Genomic DNA, 13,343 nt, shown 5'->3' with positions numbered 1-13,343 from the left:
GCAGCTTCCGTGGGGTGTCCAGTGCACAGGGGCACAGCCCAGCCCCTGCTCTGCTGGTCCTGCAGGTCTCTGGCAGGAGGCCTGGCTGTGAGAGGACACTGCTGTGTGCCCAGCCCTGCACACACACACTGTGCAGCTGGACACTGGTGTTTGCATCTGTGGCCACCTTCTTGTGCATGTTCTTGAGAGAAACTTGAAGAAGACCTAAGCCTTCCGGCACTGCCCTGAGGAGATCACTCTTCTTTACAGAAGTACTGTTACGGAGGCCAGCTCTGTCACAGCAGTGCCCATTGCCTGTCCCTGCCTGCGCTCACAGGACTGACACACAGCAGGACGGTGACCAAGCTGCCAGAGCACTCAGGCCTTGCACCAACACAAGGGATAAGAAGGAGAGTGTGGGAGTGGAACGAGAACAGCTCTGGAAGGCCAAGCGCTGCTGCTCCCTGGCAGTGCTGCCAGCCTGGACTCTTTTCCCCTCCTCCCATGTACACAGGAGCTGTCCCTGCAGCTCCAAACAGGCCTTGCAGGAAGGGTATAGTGAAAAACAAGTCACTACAGAGCCATTTATACTGTTTAAAGGCAAAGAGAGCACGGCTCCTCATTTACACTAGTGGTTATGAAAGAAAAGCAGACAGAGAATTAGAAAGGGGATGACAACGTTATCACAACAAAAAAACAACCAATAACAACATAAAATCCAGATGAGAGGCTGGACCTTTAATTAGTTACATTAAAACTCCTATGCAGAAGCAGATGGGCAGTTTCTTGCTTCATAAAACACTAAGACATGAGTTTCCACAGGGCATCCTTGAGCTCTTGGTTCCTCATGCTGTAGATGAGGGGGTTCACTGCTGGAGGCACCAATGCGTATAGAACAGACACCACCAGGTCCAGGGATGGGGAGGAGATGGAGGGGGGCTTCAGGTAGGCAAACATGGCAGTGATGACAAACAGGGAGACCACGGCCAGGTGAGGGAGGCACGTGGCAAAGGCTTTGTGCCGTCCCTGCTCAGAGGGGATCCTCAGCACAGCCCTCAAGATCTGCACGTAGGATACCACAATGAACACAAAACACCCAAATCCTAAACAGAAACTAACCACAAGAAGCCCAGCTTCCCTGAAGTTGGTGCCTGAGCAGGAGAGCTTGAGGATCTGGGGGATTTCACAGAAGAACTGGTTCAGGGCATTGCCCTTGCACAGTGGCAGTGAAAATGTATTGGCCGTGTGCAGCAGAGCATTGAGAAACCCAGTGGCCCAGGCAGCTGCTGCCATGTGGACACAAGCTCTGCTGCCCAGGAGGGTCCCGTAGTGCAGGGGTTTGCAGATGGCAATGTAGCGGTTGTAGGACATGACGGTGAGAAGATAGAACTCTGCACCAAACAAGAAACATACAAAGAAGACCTGGGCAGCACATCCTGCAGGGGAAATGACCCTGGTATCCCACAGAGAGTTGGCCATGGATTTGGGGACAGTGATGGAGATGGAGCCCAGGTCCAGCAGGGAGAGGTTGCAGAGGAAGAAGTACATGGGGGTGTGGAGGTGCTGGTCACAGGCTATGGTGGTGATGATGAGGCCGTTGCCCAGGAGGGCAGCCAGGTAGATGCCCAGGAAGAGCCAGAAGTGCAAGAGCTGCAGCTCCCGTGTGTCTGTGAATGCCAGGAGGAGGAACTGGGTGATGGAGCTGCTGTTGGACATTTGCTGTATCCAAGCATGGGCACTGTCATAGGAGGAAAATATAGTGACAATTTAGGGGAGACTTCTCTGGGAAAAAGCAAAGCCGTTTCCCACAGACCCTCCCACAAAAAGACACTTTTCTTTTTCCAGGAGAACGTCCTGGCTGGAGCCCTCGTCGGTGTTTGATGAGTGTGCAATGAAGAGTAGGGGGATCCACCTCGGACCATGACATGTCTCACCCTTTCCTAAGGTCTCAGCACCCCACCTCTGTCCCAGGACACACATGGCTCATTTCACAAACCCAACGGCATTTCTTCCATCATAGCATCTCTGCACTTCTGCATGGGGAATTCAGATAATGCTAATGTGCTATAGGACAGGTTTGCATCCTGGAGGGAAGCCCACAGCTTGGAAGAAAAACTCAATGAGACAGCCAAGAGTCCTAATGATGGCATTTGATTCAGGGAGACTCAGCTCATTCCCCAGCCCCACAGACTGCATTGCCCACAGCCCCACAGGTCAGAGCAAAGCTGGGACACGTGTTCCCATGGACACACCTGCAGGAAAGGACCCACAAGATCAGGCTGTGACTGTGCAGCTGAAACTCCCATCCCCAGAGAGCCTGACAGCAAGAACCAGATCACAACAGCAGTGACCCAGAGCAGTGGAGCAAGAAGGAAACTGCGGTGAGGGTGGGTGTGAGAGAGGCCAGGGCAGAGGCAGCCGGGCACTCAGACAGCGTCACCCTTCCCCAGCTGTGCAGCCACCTCCCACACACCAGCATTGCCGGGCAGCTGCTCTCAGCCCCTGTGCTCTGCAGAGGGAACTGGAGCTCTGGCTGCACAGGAGCTGCTGCATGCCTTGGAGCCCCCGGCCCTGAGGGCAGAGGCTTTGCTGGGTGGGAGAGGAGGCGAGGGGGCTGCTCACAGGAGGGATCTGCACTGTTCTCTGTTCTCTCTTCTCTCTCCCATAAGAATTACAGGTTTAGTTTCCCCTCATTTCGGATTATTTCCCTGCTGTTCGGAGATTCTCCCCATGGGAGGTGTTTCCCTGTCCATGTCTTTTCCATGTCAGTGCTCACAGACCCCATCCCACCTCTGTGCCCTCACCCTGGCCCTACAGATCCTGCCTGTTCACAGGGCACTGCCTGGGGGCATCTTCCTGTTTGCAGGTTGGAAAACAGGACAGGTCAGACTAAGGCTGAGGGATTCAGCAGATGTGATGCAGGTGCTGTCCATAGGCAGAGGGGTGGTGAAGGGATGTTATAAGGCTTCTGGCAGATGTACTGATGTTTCTGAGTTGCAGTTCAGGAGTATCAGTGACTGCTTACAACTTGAGAGCTCCTTTTTCATTTATCTTTTCCTACACCCCCCCACAAGTCTTGGAACAGGAAACTGAAAGGACAGATTTGAGAAAGCTCCATATCTTTATAGTAATACTTGTACAGCTCTTCTCCTTGAAACCTCCTTTTGGAGGAACACCCCTGACCCACGGAGAACGCAACAGCAGAAGCACCTTTCCTGCCCTGCCGGGGGTCACTCCTTCCCCCCACAGATTCTCCCCTCAGTGTTGTTGGGATCTCCCCGGGCAGGCTGAGCGCTGACCCTGGCAGGCAGCAGAGTCCCTGCCCTGGCACAGCCCTGGGGTGCAGGGACCCTGCTCTGCAGGACAGCCCTGGGCACCCCTGGCTGCAAAACCACCTGCTTTGATTTTCAAAATAGCTGAAGAAGAGTCCCCTCCATAGCGATCCCACAAGCTGTGGCTGTGCAAGCTTTAGGAGATGCCTCCCGGAGCTACAGCTGCATTGCCCTGCACCCAGAGACTTACCGTGTCAAGGGCTGCAAAGATTTCTCCTCCAGTGAGCTCTCAGTCATCCTCCCAATCCTGACCACCTTTAATCTCTCTCTGCCTTGCTCGTCTCCCTGAGATCCCCAGGCAGAGCCCTCAGCCCTGCTGCGCTTTGCAGAGGAGCTGCTCCTGGGCAGAGCTGTCTCTCTGCAGCGCTGCCGCTTGCCAGGAGCTCCCTCTGTCCCAGGAGCCCAGCCCAGCTCAGCAGCACAGGAGCAGCCCAAGGCACTTTAATGACCCCTCTGGTGGCTTTGGTGCTGAGTCCATGAACTTCAGACCCTGAGGGGAAGTTGAATAAAACGTCTCAAGAAGTCCAAGTCAGATTCAAACTCCAAAGTTTCTTGTAATGTTAATGAGTCCCACTGAAGGACACTATTGAGGAAATGACTCCAGGATTTGGTTAGAGAGCAAACTGGAGGCAGAGACAACAGGTCAGGAAAAGCAAGGTGAAGTTCTCTCTGATGATCAGTAAACCTGGATGTGTTTCATTAATCAAAGAGCCAAGCCCTGACCCCCAACCCTGGGAAGGCAGATCCTGTCCCTCTCACATTGCCCAGGGCTGTTCCTGGGACAGTGTGATGTGGGGCTGTGCAAGGCCAAGGGCAGGACTATGGTCCCACACCTCCCAGGTTCCTGGCTGGGGACAAGGAGGCCATGAGGCCCCTGTGCTGTAAGGACAAGGTGTCTCCTCACAGGCATCAGAGCTGGAGACAACAGCCATAGCCAAGGGGAGAAGGAGCTCATGTCTGTTGGGGGCTTTCAGCCTCTTTACATCCCTTGATCATCTCCACAATTGCCTGTCCTATGCTGTGGCATCACCTGCACCTCTTTCCCTGCAGGCTGGAGACATCCCCCCTGCTGCCCCACCTGGCTCTTGTCTGAGCATCTTCCTTCCTTTGCTGATCTCTCTCCATCCTCCCCAGCTGTTCCTTGAAGCACAAAGCCTTGGGCTGATGCAGACTGCCTCTGGGTGACCTGCTCCACCACAGCACTGCCCTTCCACTCACATTCCTTCCTGCTCATGTCCAGCCTGGACCTCCCCAGCTGCACTTTGTGCCATTATTTCTCGTGCTGTTTCCCACTGTGAAGAAAACCTCCACCATCTCTGAAACCACCCTTCCAGCACTCTCAGGCTACTCCTACACTGCTGCAGCCTCCCCAGCGCTGCTGGGCCAGAGCAGCCCAGGTTCCTCAGCATCCCACACCATGTGCACAAGGTCCTGAACCCTGCCTTGGCACAGCCCTACACTCTCCAGTTCCTCCCTGCTTCTCTAAACTGGGAAGCCGCACAATGACACACACCCATGTGTGTGGGGTCACACCAGTGCTGAACCGAATGGGATGAGAACTCCAGGTGTCTGGGTCCCCACGCTCCTCCTCATGCAGCCCCGTGTGCAGCTGCCTTGTTCATGGTGAGCGTGCAGCACGGGCTTGTGTGGCGGCCCTTGTAGTGCCCAGGCCCTTCTCCTCAGGGTCACTGCTCAGCGTGTCAGGTCCTGGTCTGTCCTGATGGATGGGGTTATTCTCCTGGCCCGGTACAGCACTGGCCACTTCTCCTTTTAAAACTTCAGAGATTGCTGATGGGGGAACCCCAAAGTTTCTCAAGGTCTGGACTCTCCCTGCACTGCTGCAGCCGCATTCGCTCCAGTTCCAGCCAGGGCAGGGACCACTCGCCCGGGGAGCCCCCGGTGCCCCCTAAAGAAAAGGGGCCTCAGCCTCCAGGACTCTCCTGAGCCCAGAAAGTGGCCACTAGAATGGCAGCAGTAGCAGGGTTCCATCAGGAGTTTATTCAAGAAAAAGGAAATAACTTCCAATTTCCCTAGTACAGTCTTTCAGTGCTGCTCTTCTCTTCCTTATGCTGGTGCCTCTCCCTGAGAGCTGTGCCCCACTTTCAGTGGCACCAGATTGTGCATGGCCATGTGCCCCCACAGGCTTTGTCATTGGTGCCCTCACTCAGAAGGGAAAACCCATCTGGTCACTGTCCACATAAAGGAGCTCCATACATCCAAGCAACTTCTTCACTCTGAGGGAATCCCACTGCTGATCCTTCCAGCCCGTCTCTCCTGAAAAGCCTCTACCCACTCATTGCAGCACCCCAAGCTGTGTGACTTGTCCCACCACGCCTTGGCGGTGACTCCATGGGTGTCAAACAGCACAGGCTGCAGCTTGTCCTGGCTGTGCCCTTGGCTGAGGGCATCAGTGCACAGTTGGGCTGTGGCACCTCAGCTGTAGCACCCGGCCAAGCTCTGAGAGTCTTTGGGAAATCTGGTTGGTATCAAGAATCCAGGTCCCCATGTGTGCAAAGGTTTGACTTCAGAGCAGAGCAATGTCACAGGGGTTGGCAGATGGAAAGTTAGGGCTGAAATTGGGCAACAGGAGAGTAAGCAAGCCCTGCTGTCCCCAAGGCCAGAGAGAAACAGGGCTGGGAATGACAGACCTGGAAGGAAACGTGTGTTTTGTCAGTGGCGTCTCTGTTGCCCCTGAGGTACTTGGGCAGACCTGTCACTGATCTCTAGGAATGACAAGGTGCTGCTGACAGGCCCAAGGTGACAATGGTTTGTCACCTTGATTGTGTTATCAAGGGGGTGAGAACAGGGTGGTGAAAAGAAAAAAAGGAGATTTGGAAGCGTAGCTATACGCATGGACACCTGGCATGATGCGCTTCCTATTCAAGGGCCGCCCTACATCTCCTGGATAGAGAAGGGACAGATCTTGCGATGCTTCAGAGGTGGGAATGAGTTTCTTGCACAAAGACACCGAATCTGTCTGCAATGCTGTCTGGGGTGTCTGTCCCACACTCACTGTGGATGGGGATGGCTGCCCTGGACAGGACCATCGCTGTCCCTGCCCAGTGCATGTAGGGGTGTGTGAGAGCCTTGGCACCTCACGTAACACTGCAGGCCTGTAACTGGCATTAAAGGGAATAACTGCCCTGAATTTGATTTGTCAATAGAATTATAGAATAATTTCAGCTGGAAGAGACCCTCAGGATCATCGAGTCCAACCATAACCTAACCCAACTCTAGCACTAAACCATGTCCCTAAGAAACCCAACTAAATGTCTTCTAAACACCTCCAGGGATGGTGACTCCACCCCTTCCCTGGGCAGCCTGTTCCACTGCTTCACAACTTTTTCCATGAAGAAATGTCTCCTAATATCCAATCCGAACCTTCCCTGGCACAACTTGAGACCATTTCCTCTTGTCCTATCTCTTGCTACTTGGGAGAAGAGACCAACACCCTCCATGCTACAACCTCCTTTTAGGTAGCTGTAGAGACCGATAAGGTCTCCCCTCAGTCTGGTTTTTTCCAAGCTAAACAGCCTCATGTTCCTCAGCTGTTCCTCATAAGACTTGTGCTCCAGGCCCCTCACCAACTCCTTTCCTTCTCTGAACTAGCTCCAGCACCTCAAGGTCTTTCTTGTTGTGAGGGGGCCAGAACTGACCCCAGGATTTGAGGTTTGACCTCCCCAGTGCCCAGCACAGGGGACGGTCACTGCCCTGAGCCTGCTGGCCACACTATTCCTGATACAAGCCAGGATGCTGGGGGCCTTTTTGGCCACCTGGACACACGCTGGCTCATGTTCAGCTGCTGTCAATCAACATTCCCAGGTCTTGTTCCAACAGACAGCTTTCCAGCCACTCCTTCCCAGGCCTGTAGTGGTGCGGGGGTTGTTATGACCCAAGTGCAGGACCAGGCACTTGGCCTGGTTAAACCTCAGACAGTTGCCCTCAGCCTAATGGACCAGCAGCTCCAGAACCCTCTGTAGAGCCTTCCTACCCTCTAGCAGATCAAAACTCCCACCCAACTTGGTGTCATCTGCAAACTTACTAAGGGTGCACTAGATCCCCTCGTCCAGATCATTGATAAAGAGATTAAACAGAACTGGCCACAATACTGAGCCCTGGGGACACCACTTGTGACCGGCCTCCAACTGGATTTGGCTCCCTTCACCACAACTCTTTGGGCCCAGCCCTCCAGCCAGTTCTTTATCCATCACAGATACACCATCCAGGCCATGAGCTGCAGCTTCTCCAGGAGATGCTGTGGGATACGGTGTCAAAGGCTTTACTGAAGTCTAAGTGCACAACATCCACAGCCTTTCCCTCATCTACTAGTTGGGTCACCTTGTCATAGAAGGAGATCAGGTTGGTCAATCAGGATTTGCCTTTCGTAAATCCACGTTGACTGGGCCTGATCTCTTGGTTGTCTTGTATGTGCTGCCTGATGTCTCTCAAGATCATCTGCTCCATGACCTTCCCCATCACCGAGGTCAGACTGACAGGTCTTTAGTTCCCCGGATCGTCCTTCTTGCCCTTCTCGTAAACGGGTGTCACATTTGCCAACTTCCAGTCAACTGGGACCTCCCCACTTAGCCAGGGCTGCAGCTAAATAATTGAAAGTGGCTCAGTGATCACCTCCACGAGCTCCCTCAGCACCCCAGGGTGTATCCCATCTGGCCCCATAGACTTGTGGGTGTCCAAGTGGTGCAGCAGGTCGCAAACCATTTTCCCTGGGATTATTGGGGCTTCATTCTGCAACCCATCCCTGTCTTGGGGCTCAGGGGGCTGGGTACCTGGAGCACAACTGTTCTGACTATTAAAGACTGAGGCAAGAAGGTATTTAATACCTCAGGGTTTCCCTCATCTTCCGTCACTATCTTTCCCTCTGCATCCATCATGGAATGGAGGTTCTCCTTAGCCCTCCTCTTGTTGCTAATATATTTCTAGAAACATTTTTTGTTGTCTTTTACAGCAGTAGCCAGGCCCAGCTCTAGTTGGGCTTTGGCCCTTCTAATTTTATCCCTGCATAACTTCACAGCATTCTTGTAATCCCCCTGAGCCACCTGCCCCTCCTTCCAAAGGTTATAAATTATCCTTTTATTCCTCAGTTCCAGCCGCAGCTCTCTGTCCAGCCAGGCTGGCCTTCTTCCCCGCCAGCTCGCCTTCCGGCACACGGGTACAACTGCTCCTGCACCTCTGAGATCACCTTCTTGAAGACAGACCAGCCTTCCTGGACTGCTTTGTCCTTCAGGTTTGCCTCCCAAGGGACTCTGCCAAGCAGCCTCCTAAACAGATCAAAGTCTGCCCTTGAAGGCCAAAGTAGCAGTTCTGCTGACCACCCTTCTAACTTCTCCAAGGATAGTAAACTCAATCATTTCATGATCACTACACCCAGGGCGACCTCCAATGAGTCCTTCTCTATTTACAAACAGCAGGTCCAGTGGGGCTCCTTCCCTGGTAGGCTCACTGACCAGCTGTGTCAGGAATTGTCTTCCATACACTCCAGGAGCCTCCTAGACTGCTTCCTCTCTGCTGGGTTGTACTTCCAGCAGACATCTGGTAGCTTGAAGTCCCCCATAAGAACTAGCGCTGGTGACTGGGAGACTTCTCCCAGCTGCCTGAAAAATATTTCTTCTGCCTCTTCATCCTGGTTGGGTGGTCTGTAACAGACCATCCCCTAGGATGTCCACCTTGTTGCCCTTCCCCTTGATTCTTACCCAGAGACACTCAATCCTTTCATCACCCTCATCAAGCTCCAGACAATCAAACCCCCCCCTAACATACACTGCTTCCCCACCTCCTCTCCTTCCTCACCTGTTCTTTCTGAAGAGTTTATAGCCATCCATTGCAGTACTCCAGTTCTGAGAGTCATCCCACCATGTTTCTGTGATGACAATTAAATTATAGTTTTTCTGCCTCACAAGGGCTTCCAGCTCCTCCTGTTTGTTGCCCATGCTGTGTGCATTCGTAAAGATGCACTTCAGCTGGGCCATTGATTGCATTGGGTCGGCAGACCGAAGGGCATCATTAGCACTATCCTCAGATGCCAGCATGTCGCCCTTGGCTGTGCCTCTGCCACATCTGGTTTCGTCCCCCTCTCCCTTCAAATCTAGTTTAAAGCCCTCTCAATGAGTCCTGATAACTTAATGTGGTCCATAAAAAAAGACTAAGAATCTTACTTTTTTGTGGTTCTTTTCTAACATTGTCTGAACTTTGGTAAACAAGAGGAAGAGTGGTTAACAGAGTCTGTTTTCTGAGAGCAACATGTTCCTGTACCTTTCCCGTCTTTCTCTGGTGAAGGATTTCTTCCCTTGCAGAGAGGACTGCAAGACCTGCTCCTGTCAGGTGGGACTTGACCTCCAAACGTGGTGCAGCCTCTTCCATTGTGAGATCACCCACTGCCATTGATGTCACAAAGCAGCATCAGCGCTTAAGTTGGCACAGCAGCGTATAAGACCAGGGGTCCCCCTGTGCCTTTGTCACTCTCGATCTTGAGGGAACTGAGATCGCAGAGTTTTTGGCTTGCTCCTGAGCAAGGAAGATGCTTGTTACCTGCACCTCAGCAGGTACCAAGAGACACACAGAGAAGGTTGAACGTTTGAACGGGTATGTTTGAAAAATCCTCCTCCCCTTTCCCCAGGGGTGTTTTCCAACTCATCAGCTGGGGTGGGTGGGGGTGGACAGGAGAGGAACCCAAGGGCAGCCTGAGAGCTCGGTCTGGAGCTGGTGGAAGGCAGCAGCCAGCTTTCAGTCTCTTCATGAGCGCAAGGGTGAGGCCCAGAAAGCCTTTGATCTCTGCAGAATAAGGGACAGGTCCATTTTGGATCACATGGAGGGAGTGTGATCACCAGAGTGTTTCTTTGGCGCTTCCTTGGTTGCCCGTTGCTTGCCAGAACACATTGACATTCAGCCCTCCCTCCCTCTTTCCCCAGTCTGCATTTGTCTGCAGTTATGCCAAGAGAAGGGCCAGAGAGAACCCGGCTGCTAAAGAAATGCTGCGAGAGGGGAGACCCACACCCCCTGCCTGGCAGCTGTTGAACTGTAGGGGCACAGGCTGAACCTTCTCTTGGGAGCGTGGAGAACAGGATCAGCACAAGTTGCGATCGGATGGTGGGCTGGAGAAACAGGCATTCGTTCTGTCCCTTCCATTTCCAAAGAACCCCTCTCCAGCCCCACAGACGGGAAGTGTGGCCACAGCTCTTGTTGCAGCTCTTGCTCTTAGTCCGGAGTCAATCTTGAGCCCTTTGTCCCTAACGAAACAATCGCTGCCATGACAAATCCCCTACTGGTGCAGCCGGTGACAACCCCAGCAGTGAATCGAGCTGGTGCAGGACCAAGCCAGTGCTCACGCCAGGAACGCCAGGCTCAAGGGCTGCAGTCCCTGCTGTTGCTGCCTGTTTGCTGCTGATCTGCACGGGTATCGCCAGCTTCACCATCCTTTTCCTCCTTGCTGCTCTGCAGGAAGATGAAGGCACTGAAGGCGACAACCCTGGCGCTGATTCTCGGACTGTTCTCTTTCGGTGAGTCTCTGCAGAGCTCTGACCTGAGGTTGGTGCTTTAGGAGGTACTCGGGGCTCTGTTCTGTCCTGTTCCGCTTCCCTCACTGTGATCAGAGGAGCTGAGCTAAGAGCAGAAAGTCCCCAACAGAGCTGTGCCAGTCCCTGCTCCAGCGGGATGGGTGTGGGGGTGAGGAAGGGGTGACTTGCCTTCCCCAGGAGGGCTAAGCCAGTTCTCTTCAGCCGAGGGAGAATCTGTGGCTGAGCTCTCCTGCCCCAGGGGTTGAGAATCTCCTGTACGACAAGGAGCACAGTCCAGGGCAAGGAACGTTCATCTATTGTGTAGCACATATGCCATGATAGCGACTGTCAAAGACAAGAGGAGAGACATCTGTGGCACTTGGGAGAGACACAGAAAGGGGAGCGGGAAAGTTCTAAGCTCTGGTGTTTATCTGACAGGTGTTTACCACGTGGGACAACACAGCACCTTAACCCTCTGGAGAACTGCAGCAGACTTAGGAGAAGACTTGCATGAAACCCTGCCCCTGCCAGACCAGCTCCGTAAGCTCCAGGAAGAGCTTTATCATCTGCGCTGGAGCGCAAAGGATGTCGTGGAGCGGGCTCTCCAGGAAGGCGTGAAGCAAGCAAAGCTCCCAGGCTTTACTGGACGGGTAAGGGCACAAGGCAGAAGGATCTACTGAGGGGTTTTATCCTCCCTCCGGCACATATCCTACTGCATTCCCTGTCCCAGCCAACAGGCTGGTGCTGCTGGAACAAGTGCTGTCATGGCCACACTTCTTTTTCCTGTTGCTCCACACTTCCTTATCGGGAAGAGAGAGCCATGACGGGAATGATGGCTGTCTGAGTCATACCTTCCTCTGCGTCCAGATCTTGGGTCCCCCTCAAGGGAGGACTGGAAAGAAAGAATGGTCTCAGAGGTCCAGAGTTAAGCCGGTCCTATCTCACACCCAGAAGGCTTTTCTGTCCGTGCTGCCTGGCCTGGGGCCTCTCCACAGGAAAAGCCCCTTCGCACAGCTTCAGCATTCAGAGCACTGGAGTGAGTAGACCCATTTCTGATACCCATATATCACAGCAGAGCAAACTAGGGAGGCTTCCAGGCAATTTGGGTGTCCCTTCCATATGAGATTTGCCTTGTCCCCACTCACCTTGGCTGGCCTTGCATGGGGAGCTGCTCGCCCCGTTCCTTTTCCTTCCAAATGACGCACTCCTTTGCCTTCCTTCCCAGGCTGTTCAGGAGATCATCAATCAAGCTCTGGAGAAGCTGGAAGAGATCCAGGTCCCGATGCCTGATTACGCCCTCAAATCAGCAGGTGCTGTGGCATTGTACAAACAAACCAGTTCCAAAGTGCTTCCTGTCCAGATTGATAAATGGGCATTAGAATGTGCCCATGAGTAAGAGAGAATGGGTGAAAAGTCAAGGGTCACCTTGTGCCCTAAAAGTGCTCCCGCTGACAGAGCCTGTAACGGGCCAGACCCCATGGGAAGAACTGAAAGGCTGGTTCACAGTCTTGCCTATTTCCATGGCCAAATAGGACAGTTTAATGACTCCCTGCTATGTGTTCCAGAGGGGTCATGGCAGTAAGACAGAGGGGAACCCACCGTAGGACATGGATGACAACTGAGAAGCCTTTTCCAAGTCAACAGTGTAATATTCCTCCTGACACTGCCTGATGATTGTGCTCATGTTTTAAATTCCAGGGGCTGCCGTCATTCGTTCCAAGTCTTCTCCATCCCTCCGGACTGCCAAAGCGAAGGTGTTCTTGTATTCCCTGCCGGTGATGGATTACGTGAGGTCCCCTGAGCTTATTCTGGAGGTAGGAGCACCAAGAAGCAGTAAAAGGAAGGTCAGGAGAATGAAGCACACACGCTGCCCAGAGTTGCCTTTCCCCCCATCTTTGCTCCTTGAAACTTCCTTTCCTGCCTCCTTCTCGCATGGACCTGCTCTCCTCCTGTGTGTCCCTGCTGAGTGTCTCCCTCCTCCCTCTCCCAGAGTGCCCCAGGTTCTCCACGGGAGCTTCTACCAGGCCAGGCTGCTCCTGCAGTCTGTGTCTGCCCAGTCGCTGTGCAAAGTGTCAGCACTGCAAGGAAGGAGAAGGGCAGAGATGCCTGCAGAGCTCTGGGATGTGCTCTTAGTGAGCACCAGCGGTTGCTGAGAGCCTGCACTGCTGGAGGGTCCCATGTTGGGCTCTCAAGCCATCCTGGCCCTGCTCCTGAGCTGCCTGCACAATCTGAAGAGCTGGCTGGTGCCCGGGGAAGGGGTGGCGGTGGATGAGAGGCAGCGAGGGCTTCCCCTGACAGGAAAGGTTCATCCAGGGGGCCTGTGGCTGCCACCTGCTCTGGGCAGGGGCCTTTCAGCCACACTGTCCCTGGCTTGTTCTTGGTGAGGGCTCTGGACCAGGAGAGGCTGCTGAGCTTCTACAAGTAGCACACCGAGCTCCCAGCCATCGAAGGGCTTCTCTCCTGAAATGGCCCTGTGATACGTGAATTCTCACAACTGCTTCTCTGTTCCGTACCCACAGGG

This window comes from Caloenas nicobarica, chromosome 32, assembly GCF_036013445.1.
Source record: "Caloenas nicobarica isolate bCalNic1 chromosome 32, bCalNic1.hap1, whole genome shotgun sequence".
Lineage (NCBI taxonomy): Eukaryota > Metazoa > Chordata > Aves > Columbiformes > Columbidae > Caloenas > Caloenas nicobarica.
The sequence above is the reverse complement of the archived record's forward strand: the minus strand, read 5'-3'. Positions refer to the sequence as shown.